Genomic DNA, 12,694 nt, shown 5'->3' on the forward strand with positions numbered 1-12,694 from the left:
GCTTAGATAGATGACTGGGAAGATAGAAATGGATGGGTACTAGATGCATTTTGGAGATAGAACAAATAGACTTAGTGACGCGTTGCCTATGAGAAATGAGAGAAGGAAAAGAATTAAAAATGACTTCTGAGTTTTTACTTTAGGGCAGGTAATTAGGTTCATTTCCTGATACAAAGAAGAATGTGGGAAGAACCAGTGTCTGTAGGTAGAACAATAAAAGGTTCCAATTTGGCTTTATTAGGATTGAGGTAAGGATTAATAGAGTAGGAGGTCTTCGATTTGTATTTGGAATTCCTGACTCCATTCTCCTTCAAATGTCTGTGCTTTTCTACTAGCTTCTATCAGCCCCACAGTGCCCTTCCTCATTCCGCCCTTGGTGTATTCCTGGTGATAATGCAAATCTTAACTCAGATGTTACCATCTGCAGAAAGTTTCCCTGACTTCAGCCTGGTTAATGCTTTCTATCCTTTCATCTATTTGCTTGCCTTTCTTTTCCCTGTTTGGCCAATTTAACTAGAGAAGGTCCTACCTTTTTTTTTCTATTTTTTTTTTTAATTCCAGTTAGTTATACAGCATATTGTTAGTTTCAGGCGTACAATATAGTGATTCAACATTTCCATATATCATCTGGTGCTCATTCCAACAAAATGCACTGCTTAATCCCCTCACCCATCCTCCCATCCCCCTCTCCTCTGGTAACCATGAGTGTGTTCTCTATAGTTGAGTTTCTTTCTTGGTTTCTTGGTTTGCCTCCCTCTCTCTTTTTTCCCTTTGTTCCTTTACTTTGTTTCTTAAATTCTACATGTGAATGAAATCATATGGTATGTGTCTTTTTCTGACTAATTTATTTCTGTTAGCATTTCACTCTCTAACTCTATGCATGTGGTTGCAAATGGCAAGATTTTTTTTGATGGCTCAGTAGTATTCCATTGTATATATATACGCCACCTCTTCTTTATCTATTCATTAGTTGATGGCCACTTGGGCTATTTCCATAATTTGTCTATTGCAGATAATGCTACTATAAACATTGGGGTACATGTATCCATTTGTATTAGTATTTTTGTATTCTTTGGGTAACTACCCAGTACCATGATTGTTAGATCATAGGGTAGTTCTATTTTTAATTTTTTGAGGAATCTACATATTGTTCTTCAGAATGGCTGCACCAGTTTGCATTCCCATAAACAGTGTAAAAGGGTTCCCCTTTCTCTACATCCTGGCAGTAATTCTTGGCAATGTGCAGAGTGAACATTTCCTCTGAAAGAAAAGAACCCATTCTGAAGCATTTGCGTCCAGTCCACATAGCTGTGGAGACAGAAATGTCCTAGACATTTCTCAGGGAGTCAGTGACTTCTATAACATCCTGCATGTACCGCTATACCCTTTTCACGTTTTTTTTTTTTTTTTCTCTCCCAGACACTAGCACAGATACCTAATAAACCTTTTTTTCCAAAGACTTTCCTATTTCATATTCTTACAGTACACATCAACTGGGGATTATGGAGGGAGCATTCCAGCAAGTGCTGGAGCCCACTCATTGAGTAAAAGAGGTCAATCCACCACTATAAAGTAAACAGGGATTGCACTTTTTTACATTAAAAAAAAAAAAAAAAACATGGATTGCAGTGGTACACACAAGATATGGTGGTAGTTACCTACTCACTGAGAAGTGTCTGTCTGGGACATTTCTATCTCCACACCTATGTGGACTAGACAAAAATGTTTCAGAGTGGGTTCTTTGTTTTCAAAGAAAATGTTCACTCTGTATATTGCCAAGGACTTATGGAGGGGCTATAGAATAGAGGCATGATATTGTATGTGGAAAAAGGCAGGTGGTTTACTCCATCAGAATTAAAATGACTGGAAGATTTTTGTTTTGTTTTAAATGTATCCTTCCATTCAAAATGCAAGTAATGTATTACAAAAAGATTCTTAAAAATTAAAATCAAAAGCAGTGGTTTACTGTTTGCTTGTGCTATCACATTGATTAAGTTAGGTAAGGATGACTTTTTAATTGATTTAAATCATGTGAAAGGGAAAGGGTCCTAGGAGTTGAATACATCTGACAATATAGAATAAGATAAACTGTGATGATTTCATCTGCGGAGCATTTCTGTGATTAAAATGTGCAACGTATGGGGATCCCTGGGTGGCTCAGCGGTTTTGCGCCTGCCTTTGGCCCAGGGCGCGATCCTGGAGTCTTGGGATCGAGTCCCGCGTCGGGCTCCCGGCATGGAGCCTGCTTCTCCCTCTGCCTGCATCTCTGCCGATCTCTCTCTCTATCTCATGAATAAATAAATAAATCTTAAAAAAAATAAAAAAATAAAATGTGCAACCTAAAAATGCACTTAATTCTAAATCTGAGGTATTCCCACTAGTTTATTGTATCTTTTCTTTATCTTTATTTTTTTTTAAATGTAGAATGATTGTCTTCTGAAGCTCCTAGGATTTGTTTTTTATTCTTTTCTGCCCCAGCAGTTCTCATAAGTTGGGTTTATTTTTTATGGTATCTACAAAAATTCTAGAAATTCAAAGCAAGAATTTCTTATTAATCTTTTTCTTCTCTAAAAATTACATGGCACTTTAAATTTGATAGACTTACAAGACAATGTTTCTGCTGCAGCTCAGCTTTCTTGAATCCTAACAGCTTGAAGTAAGACTAATTAAATCTGCAAAAAATGGTAAAAATATATTCGCCAACCTTAGGAAACAGTACAGTATTTTATATCCATTCATATATTTATATCCTAGTATATATCTTTGAGATGCAAATGGTTCATTCAATAAGTATTTATTAAATAGAACATATATAACATTAATAAGATCATCATTTTTTGAAAAATATTTGAATCTATTTTCATTTATTTTCTAATCATGGAAAGTTTTTAAAAGACGAATTTATTACAGTTTATCAGTCTGAGCAGCAATATTTCTTGGCAGTCTTTAATTCTAAGATCAATATATATCTTCTTGCAGATAATTATAACAGATCTACTGTATAAGCAGTGTGCATATGTTTGTGTTTAATTAATACCTTAAAATGAAATATTGTGAACTCTATTATTAAGACATTAAAATGTGACTTTTTGATTAGATGATTCTGTTTATTAATGTTAACTTGTATATTAATTACATTTTTAAATAATAAGCATAAATTCACAATATAAGAACATACCAGTATAATTTAGCATTTTAAAAAATTTGTATGTTTGGTGCTATAGTATGATTGTATATATAAAAGCATTATTATAACTTGTTTCCTCCAGTATTAAAACAAAATCCTGTTTATCTAATTCTTTTGCTCTTTTTCTCTTCTTTTTTTGCCAAGCTTCTCAGACTAGTTATTTTATTTTTTTGTTTAGCATTTTCATTTTTTAAAACTCTTCTACATACTCAAATTTGAATTCCACACAAATACAATTAATAACTTTCATTACCTTTTTTGACAATTCTATCTCATTCAACACAGTTCCTTTTTTCTACTAGTTTTATATTCTCTCCTGAATTCCAGAACCACATTCAACTTACTCTCAATTTTTCATAGATTTGTCTTCTAACCACCCTGAAATGTTGAAATTTTTATACTACATTCTACTGCAATATGTTTTTATAACTCTTACCACTTTATACACTCTCTGAGATTTTATCCCAGCTCAAGACTTTCACTATACACGGATGAGTCACAGGATTATATAACTCCACTAAGGTCCCAAATCCATTTTTTTTTCCTGGCACTACTGTGCACCTTCACTTGAATATCCATAAAAGCACCTGAAAATCATTATGTTCAATATGAAACTATCCTCAAACCTGTATTTCAATCCCAATGTCTCCCTGTGTATATTGAGTAAAGGCAACCCATACAGTCAGGCTCCAGAGTCAGAAATACATAAGCATCTCAGTCCTTTCTCATTTCCAATGATAGAATGAACTCTCATTCATCCCCCTCTGCTTGCTCTTTGTCAGTGATAATTCTGCTTTCATTATTAATCTATACTTTTATAACTGTTCAGAGCTCTTCTCTCTGCCTTTAGGTTTGAAAACTTCTAATCCAATAGCTTTCATTACTATCACAGGGGGATCTTTCCAACTCAAAAATTTTATCATGTCACTTTTAGCACTAGACTATTTTAACTGGCTCTCTTTTGCTTTCAGAGAAAAAAAAAATTGAAATCTGAGTCATGGTTAACAAGGCCATTTATGAACTTGTCTCTGCATTTAATACAATCTCAACTATGTTTTCTCTACTCTTTAATAAAGGAATGTGTTCTCTAACACCACCACAGTGCTTGAATTTATTCCCTGCATACATTAACCTTCTCTCTTTGTCATGCCTTTTTACATGTTTTGTTCATTTCATAGAAAGTTTCCTCCACATGGCCATACTCTCTGCCTCTTTCCTACCAGTACAAATTCTTTAAGAGGATTTTTTTTGTCTCAATTCTTTTACTTAATGGTTGTCCATGTACTCATTTATTCGTAGTGCCAAATCTGAGCCCCTACTAGGTACCTGGAACTAAGTAAGATCCTGCAGTTTACTAGTAAACCAGAGATAGCCCTCCTGCTCTTAGCCTTTCTCCAAATCTATAATGAAACAAGCATCCTTTCTGCTGCAATAACATTTATTCCACCCACCCCCCATCATACGTTATAGCCTTTTGTACTTGCAAGCCATTCTTGGTTTGATTTTTCATGGTCTCCATTATACTGTGAGCCTCTTGATGGCAGGGATCTTTCTTCTTTCTTTCTTTCTTTCTTTCTTTCTTTCTTTCTTTCTTTCTTTCTTTCTTCTTCTTCTTCTTTCTTTCTTTCTTTCTCTTTCTTTCTTTCTTTTTCTTTTTCTTTCTTTCTCTTTCTTTTTCCTTCTTTTCAACTCAACACAGTTCTTAATCACAATGGCTGATATAGATCAGGCACTTGTTAGTATTTATAAGGTAATTGAATAACAATTAGTAATTTCCCATTGATGTAATGTTATGCAAACCAACTTCCATTTGATATTGTTTTGATTTCTAAACAGACAATGGAAAACTATCTGTTAAGTAAATGTACAGGCAGGAAAATTCTAAAATTCTAAACTCCCTAGCTGGGATATATTATTTTCAGATTGTTCCATCTAAATACTGCACTTCAGCGTGTACTTCAAATAATTATACTTCAGGAAGCTCATACACGATGCAGTAGTCCCTGCTACTTTCCCTTCTGAACTCCAAGGAAGGTTTGCAGATACCACCTCATTTAGCAATTAATCTGTGCTGCTTTCTTATACTTGAAAGTATTGCTATCAATTAGTAATGCTGGCTGTTTCTTCCTCAGCAGTCCAGAAACAGCTGCCAATTCTTAAGATCTGCTCATTTGGTTCTTTAAATTACCGTTTTTCTGGCTAACTAGAGGAAAGCCTGTTATATTTTTCTTTTATGTAAACTGTTCTCTCATTTGTTCATCGCCTCTAACTCTATTTCACCTGTACTGTTTTCCTTTTCCCTCACTGTGGAAAAGTGTTCATGGCTCCTCAAACACAGTTCAGCAGCCTGTGAGCTGTCTATAATATCCAGCCCACCGTGGGGAGATCTGTGAGTGACTCATTCAGCTTCAGTGTAGCTTTGCTCTTGGAGGAGCCATCAGAACACTGAAGATGTCTTTGGATGTTTCTGGCATTTGTCCACTAGAAAATTACCTGACAAACCACATGGAGAAATAAGAAAACCCTCAGCATTAGTAGTTAAATTATAGCTCCTGTTCATGTTTCTACTCACATTACACTTTTTCTTTTCTGCATCTTGTTAATATTGCCCATCTCTTCCTTTTCAGAACTATTTATGGCTATTTTATGGTCATTCAGGTATAAGCCAGCTTACAAACATACACACGTACATGTTTTCATACTTCACTTCTGCATTTTTATCACTATTTTTTTCATAAAGTTTTATTTTCCCTTCTAATTTTCAGGGATTTTGCTTTTCAATCCTGTCACTATAGTCCTCATGTTGCACATTATCGCCCCAGTACTTAGTGATTTGTCATATTTTTATTTTGTTTAAGATTTTATTTATTCATGAGAGACGCAGAGAGAATGAGAGGCAGAGACACAGGCAGAGGGAGAAGCAGGCTCCATGCAGGGAGCCTGACGTAGGACTCGATCCCGGGTCTCCAGTATCACACCCTGGGCTAAAGGCAGGCGCTAAACCTCTGAGCCACTGAGCCGGACTGCCCAGTGACAGTGGAACTGGAAGTGTCTACCTTTTGACCACCTTCATCTAATTTTTGCCCCCATCCCTCACCTCTGGTAACCACAGATCTGATTTCTTCCTCTATGAGTTTTTTTTTTTCTCTTTTAAGATTCCATGTATAAGTAATGCCATGCAGTATTGTTCTGTCTAGTTTATTTCACTTAGCATAATGCCCTCAAAGTCTATTCATGTTGTCACAGATAGCAAGATTTCATTCTTCTCTATGGCTGAAAGTCATCCCTCAATGGGCATCTGAGTTGTTTTTATGTCTTTGCTGTTATAAATAATGGTGCTATGAACATGAGGTGCAGATATCCCTTCAACATAGTGTTTTCATTTTCTTTGGATATATTTTCAGAAGTGGAATTGCTGGATCATATGGTAGTTCTATGTTTAAGTTTTTTGAGGATCCTCCGTATGTTTTCCACAGTGGCCATACCAATTTACAATACCACTAACAGTGGATAAGCCTTCCCTTTTCTCCATATCCTTGTGCATTTGCTATCTCTTATTTTTTTGTTGATGCACATTCTAATAGGTGTAACGTGATATTTCATTGTGGTTTTGGTGTGCATTTCCCTAATGATTAGTGATGTTGGGCACCTTTTCATATATATCTGTTGACCATTTACATATCCTATTTGGAAAATGTCTATATAGGATCTTTGCCCATTTTTAATTGAATTTTTTTCTATGGAGAAAAATATATAGATAACTCATATGAGTTCTTTCCCAAGACCCATGTCAAGGAGGGTTTTCCCCATTATGTTTTATTCTAGGAATTTTATATTTTCTCGTCGTATATTTAATTCTCTAACCCATTTTGATCTACTTTTTTTGTGAGTGGGGTATAATATAGGGGTCTAGTTTCATTCCTTTACACATGAATATCCAGTTTCCCCAGCACCCATTTACTGAAGAGTCTGTATTTATTCCACTGAGTATTTTTGGCTCCCTTTTTACATATTACTTGACTGTTTACACATGGGTTTATTTCTAGGAGTTTAATTCTAGTCTATTGTGTCTGTTTTTATTTATTTGTTTCTTTTTCTTCTGTAACCATGACTGGACTTATAAATGGAAAAGTAATGAAAGATCAAACTTTTAAATAATTTTGTTTTGAAATTTGTGTTTCAAGGTAGTGATTTTCATCAAAATAATTGAGCACCTCACCAAAAAACCCAATAAAAATAATGAAGTACTGAAACATCATATACTATACAAATGCACAACTATTTAGTTTGATGTTTTCTGCTTTAAATAAAAAAATATAAAAGGTGTTGTGTCCAATATTGCGAATCCAAGAAAACCACCGAGGAGCCGACACCAATGCAAGTACATGAGGATTTATTAGCAAGCTTGAGCTTGGGTCCAAGTATACCCGACATAGGGAGCAGTGACTTGGACCCCGAGGGGGGGTTACAGCTGGGTTTTTATGGGCTAGTCTAGGGGATTTTCAGAAGGGGTGGAGGAATTTTTTAAGCTCTGTTTTCATTCTAATATGGGACTTTCTGTCTCTGTCAAGGGCGTTCTGAGCTCTGGTCTCATTCTGATATGGGACTCTCTGTCAAGGGCGTACTGTGTTTTTTCCTGTAAAGTTCAGCTCTTCTTCACAGGCGCCTGAAATGGCTGTACTTGTGCTAACGCTAAACTTGAGGTGGAATGCCCTTAATTTTCTCGGCCTCCACAAAAGAGAGGACAGGGGAGGTAAAAAACAAGATGTGATGTTTATTTTTTATGTTTTTTTAGATGTGATGTTTATAGGTTTGTGACAGATTAAAACTGGCTGCAAATTCATTAATTCTCTTTCCATTGAGAAATGGAATTTCTGTCCCATCCCCTTGAAGTTTGTTAGCCTGCGACTCTCCTTATTAGAATACAGTGAAAACAACATGATGCCAATTATTGGTCTAGCATTTAGGAGAATTGCATCCTCTTCTCTCCTTTTGAGCTCCAAACCTTTATGTAAGGAGGGTGGGTATTTTTTTGGAGAGGGCATTGGGAAAAGCTCTGAGACATCTTGAAAAGGGAAAGAGACTCAGCTGATCTCAGCTTTGCAGATGGTCCTTCCAAAAAAGCAGATAGGCAATAGAAGCCTTCTCAAATGGCACACAGAGCTCATGAAAATTGAATACAACAGAAATAATCCCCTTGCCTATGCTTTGTGGAACAGAACTGCGTAGTCAAATCCTTCCCAAATTCCTGATTTACAAATTTCTGAAAAGAATAACATGATTGTGACTTAAACCACTATACTTTGGAGTAATGCAATATGGAGCAGTAGGTATGGGAAGTAATGTCCATCATATTTTACATGATATTACGTGAATATATAGTGTTTATTACATATTTTTACTATTTAATATTTTTCTTCTGTGTGGATTCGTTTCATTTAATTCTGTTCTATAAGACCATAAAATGTGTCTTTCTCCAAAATAGTTTGGCTATTATATATTTTTCAGTAAATTTTAAAACTTCAAGCCTTTTCCTTTGGATGTGATCATAGCCTTTGTGAAACTGAAGTTTATAATGATAGTCAACATTCAGATGTATTATCTGTATGTTGTATAACATTTACTTTGAGAGCCCTATTAATATGCTCTTTTCTAAACAACTTTATTATATGAGCCATTCTTCCAGTTTTCAGTATTTTGTATTCAATCTGAGTTCAGATATTGTCTTGATACAATATTGGCTTTAAAAATTTTTTTAAGGTTTTTATTTAGTTATTCATGAGAGAAACAGAGAGAGGTGTGGAGACATAAGCAGAAGGAGAAGAGGCTCCCTCTGGGAAGCCTGATGCAGGACTTGATCCTAGGACCCCAGGATCACACCCTGAGCCAAAGGCAGGCACTCAACCATTGAGACACCTGGGTGCCCGAGACAATATTGTTATGACACACTGGATAAAGAAGTAAAAAGAAAATGGTAGTGTAAGTACTATGTTGGATTCATTATATGAAACTAATTATCAGACAGTGGGAAGAATGCTTCCAGAAACTTGTTTTAAAACAGGAACAGATGCATGACAATTCTATAAAAAAGAAAAATAGAGTAACAAAGGAAAATATGCCAAAGGCAAAAAGTACATTAATCAAAATATAAAATATGTAGTTTTATGAGCCAGTTTTGTAAAATTACTTATCTTAGCCTTTAGGAGTTGGTAAAATATGTTTCTGTCTCAATTGTAGCAGAGCAAAAGCAGCTTAATATCCCTAATCTGTCACTTCATTTAGTCACAAATGCAGAAAACCGATATATTTACAAATACTCATTAAGGCTGGCTACTTCACTGGATTTTCATTTTTCTGAGCTCCATTCTATATGTGTAATGATGAAATAGGGAAGTTTCCTCCTTATTTAAGGTGACCAGCACATTTTCCCCTCTAGGGGAAAAAATTGCCAAAGTCACTTGTGGGGTTAAAAAAGATCTAAAAAATAAAATAAAATAAAATAAAATAAAGAAAAAGAAATGAATGCATTTCCACTTTTTTAAAGAACATTCTCTAAGTGTTGTATATGCTTCATGCTGAAAAGTCATAAACAACATCTATAAGAGACAGTCATATCAGTAATAGGTGTTAAGATATTTATTTTCCTTAATGATGATGGCTTTCTGAGTTTTTTTTTAAATATATGGAAATTGATGATTAATGTTTAGACACTTTATTTTTGTCATTATTATTATTATTACTTATTTGATTATAGCATGACATAGGCAGTTATTGTCAATCTTGTAGCAAGCTTGTTTAGATTCTTTAGGATAGAGTATCAAAGCTAGAATACTGATATTCTAGTAAAATATTAGTAAAATATCTATGTGCATGTTTTTTTCAGACATGTCCCTTTCCTGACAAAAAAAAGTAAAATTACATTTTGTTGGCAGTCTTTCTGATTTCCTATCCTTTTCTCCTTTATTCATCATTTTGATACAATCTAACATTTTCTTGAAAAGTCTTGATCATCTAGAGAAATTAGACGAACACTTCTTTCTACTTAGACTCAAAACACTGTATTGTCAGAATTGATGAATCATCTACTTTATCATTTTTTTGTCAACCTTCATGTTTTAATGTGTTGATTTCTAGCAAAGGCCTTACTGTTTGTAATCAGCTGTTACCATTTTTGAATAATAAAATCAGTAATGCATTTGTATAATGCTGTATATTTTATTCAGTACTTTAGGGAACACTAAACTCAATATTTCCAGAGAAGTAGACATTCTAAGATCATTAGTCTCTTTTATGTAAGTAACTCAAGGTGCATTTAGAGTGCAAAGAGCAGATTTTGGGAAGAGATATATGAAAGCTCCCAAGAAAGAAAGAACTTCTGTATTTAGTAGTTCACAGTGACGTGTGAGATCTCACTAGAGGGAGGTATAAGGCTGGACTTGAATAACAAGTCACTGAACAAGTCAACATGAAAAGACAAATGGATCTTCATTCCTGGGCTGTTCATGCAAATGCCACAATACGGATTTTCCATGCCTGGGAACCCTGGGAATTTTATGAAATTTGAGGAGGACTTTATCCCTGCCTTCAGGGAACTCACTATTCTGTCAAACAAATAAGATCAAATGTGATAAAGTTATACTACTAAGATGTAAAGTATTTAACATGAGCAAGGAAGGAGTTTCTGAGCCTGATTGGGGCAGTTTAAAAAAAAAAAAAAAAAGCTTCAGAAAGGAATATTTTAACCAGTGTCCTGCAGTTTGGGTAGAAGTTAAGCATGGTAATAAATTGAAGAGCAAGCAAGTGTTGCATGAAATCCAAGTTGTAACTGGGAGAACCTCAAGAATAAGAAGGGCCCAATATGTAGACATGTAGGCTCTTGAACATGTAGACAGCGTACAGTATTGAGTTGAGGAGAGAATAACCAATGAAACAACATCTAAATGGCACCTATAATTCTGATGGAATGCTGCTGTTCCTTCAGTGTTGAGGTTTATCTGATCTATAAGTTCAACCCTAACCTATCGGGCAGAGAAATCCCAATAACAGAGAAGAAGTTGTCCAATTGCAGTTAGCCAATGATCCATCCTAGATAACAAAATCATCGTGATAACTTCCCATGTCTAGATTACATGCTTACTAACAGCGATTTTATTAAATATTCTCTTTATTTGTAAAGGAAGCAAAAGTGCTCATTCCTTAATAAGCAACTCCTGTCAGCTTTGCATTCAGAATGATCTTTTTAAAAAGAAGGCAGGTTGTGAACTCCTTTGTTTAAACACAACCATCACTTCTCCTGGTGTTCAAAGTAAAAGCCAAAGTTCTTCCCATGGCCCACAAGCTCCTACACCATCTCTTCTCCATTACGCATTTCCTCCCTGGCCCCTTTCTCACTGCTCTTTTTTCTTTTTTTTTTAAGATTTTATTTATTTATTCATGAGAGACACACACACAGAGAGGCAGAAACTTATGCAGAAGGAGAAGCAGGCTCCATGCAGCCCAATGTGGGACTTGAGCCAAGGCAAAAGCTCAACCACTGAGCCACCCAGGTGTCCCTCTCACTGCTCTTCATCTCTTTTGCTGTTCCAGCTGTGCCATTCTCTGTCTTTCCTGCTTTAGGACTTTTGCAGAGGCTGTACCTTATGCCTGAGAAACTCCTCCACTTTAATCCTGATCTGCCTTTAGATTTGGCTATAATATTTCACTCCTTTGTGCATTTTTAGTATTGGCCCTAATGTTGTTTAAATTATGAATAAGGCATTTAGAATGGGTATTAGATTAAGTGTGCCTCCCACCATCCTTGGCTGTCTGGCCATGTACTCATTGGTTGACTATCAGCCAGTGCCATGTAGTCTGCTTCAGAGTAGGAGTGTGCCTGAGCAATATTAAGTTTGGTCCTACTAGTAAGTGTGGCTGAGAGTGTGTTGTGTTAGGTTCCTTAAATTACAAGGAACAGAAATTAATCCAGGCATTGTGTTCATGTGACAGTTAGGAAGCACTGTAGTAGAAAAAAGTATTGAGATATCCATGTGTTCTGAGATTGAGCTTATGAACTTAAACTGAGTAACAAGACAGAAATCTTGGTAAGTGGACAGAACTCGGGAGAACTGGAAATAAAGCTTCAGGTAAGCCTTTATAGAAAACACAAGATCACAACAGAGTTGGGCCCCATGAAGGCCAGAATGTAAGTCAGAAGCTTTCACATCTTTAGGAACTCATTTTATCCACTCTTGTGCATCACTCCATCCCACACCTAGAAAAAATTTCTGTGAACACTAATTGGTATCTGAATGCTCTTCTCTCTCTGATTCCCCTGCTGCTGCTACAGGTTTCCTATACCTGTGTATTTTTTGATTTGTGATCTTTCAAAGATTCTCCTGTGGATAATTATTCAGGCCACATGGATTCTTTAACCTACTGTTTTCCTACATTTCAGCCTGTACTTTTATCATCAATCTCTCTTTTTACCTTTAACATTTAAATTCTTCAGGAAAGAGGTTCTCATTGTTT

This window comes from Canis aureus, chromosome 17 (assembly GCF_053574225.1).
Source record: "Canis aureus isolate CA01 chromosome 17, VMU_Caureus_v.1.0, whole genome shotgun sequence".
NCBI lineage: Eukaryota > Metazoa > Chordata > Mammalia > Carnivora > Canidae > Canis > Canis aureus.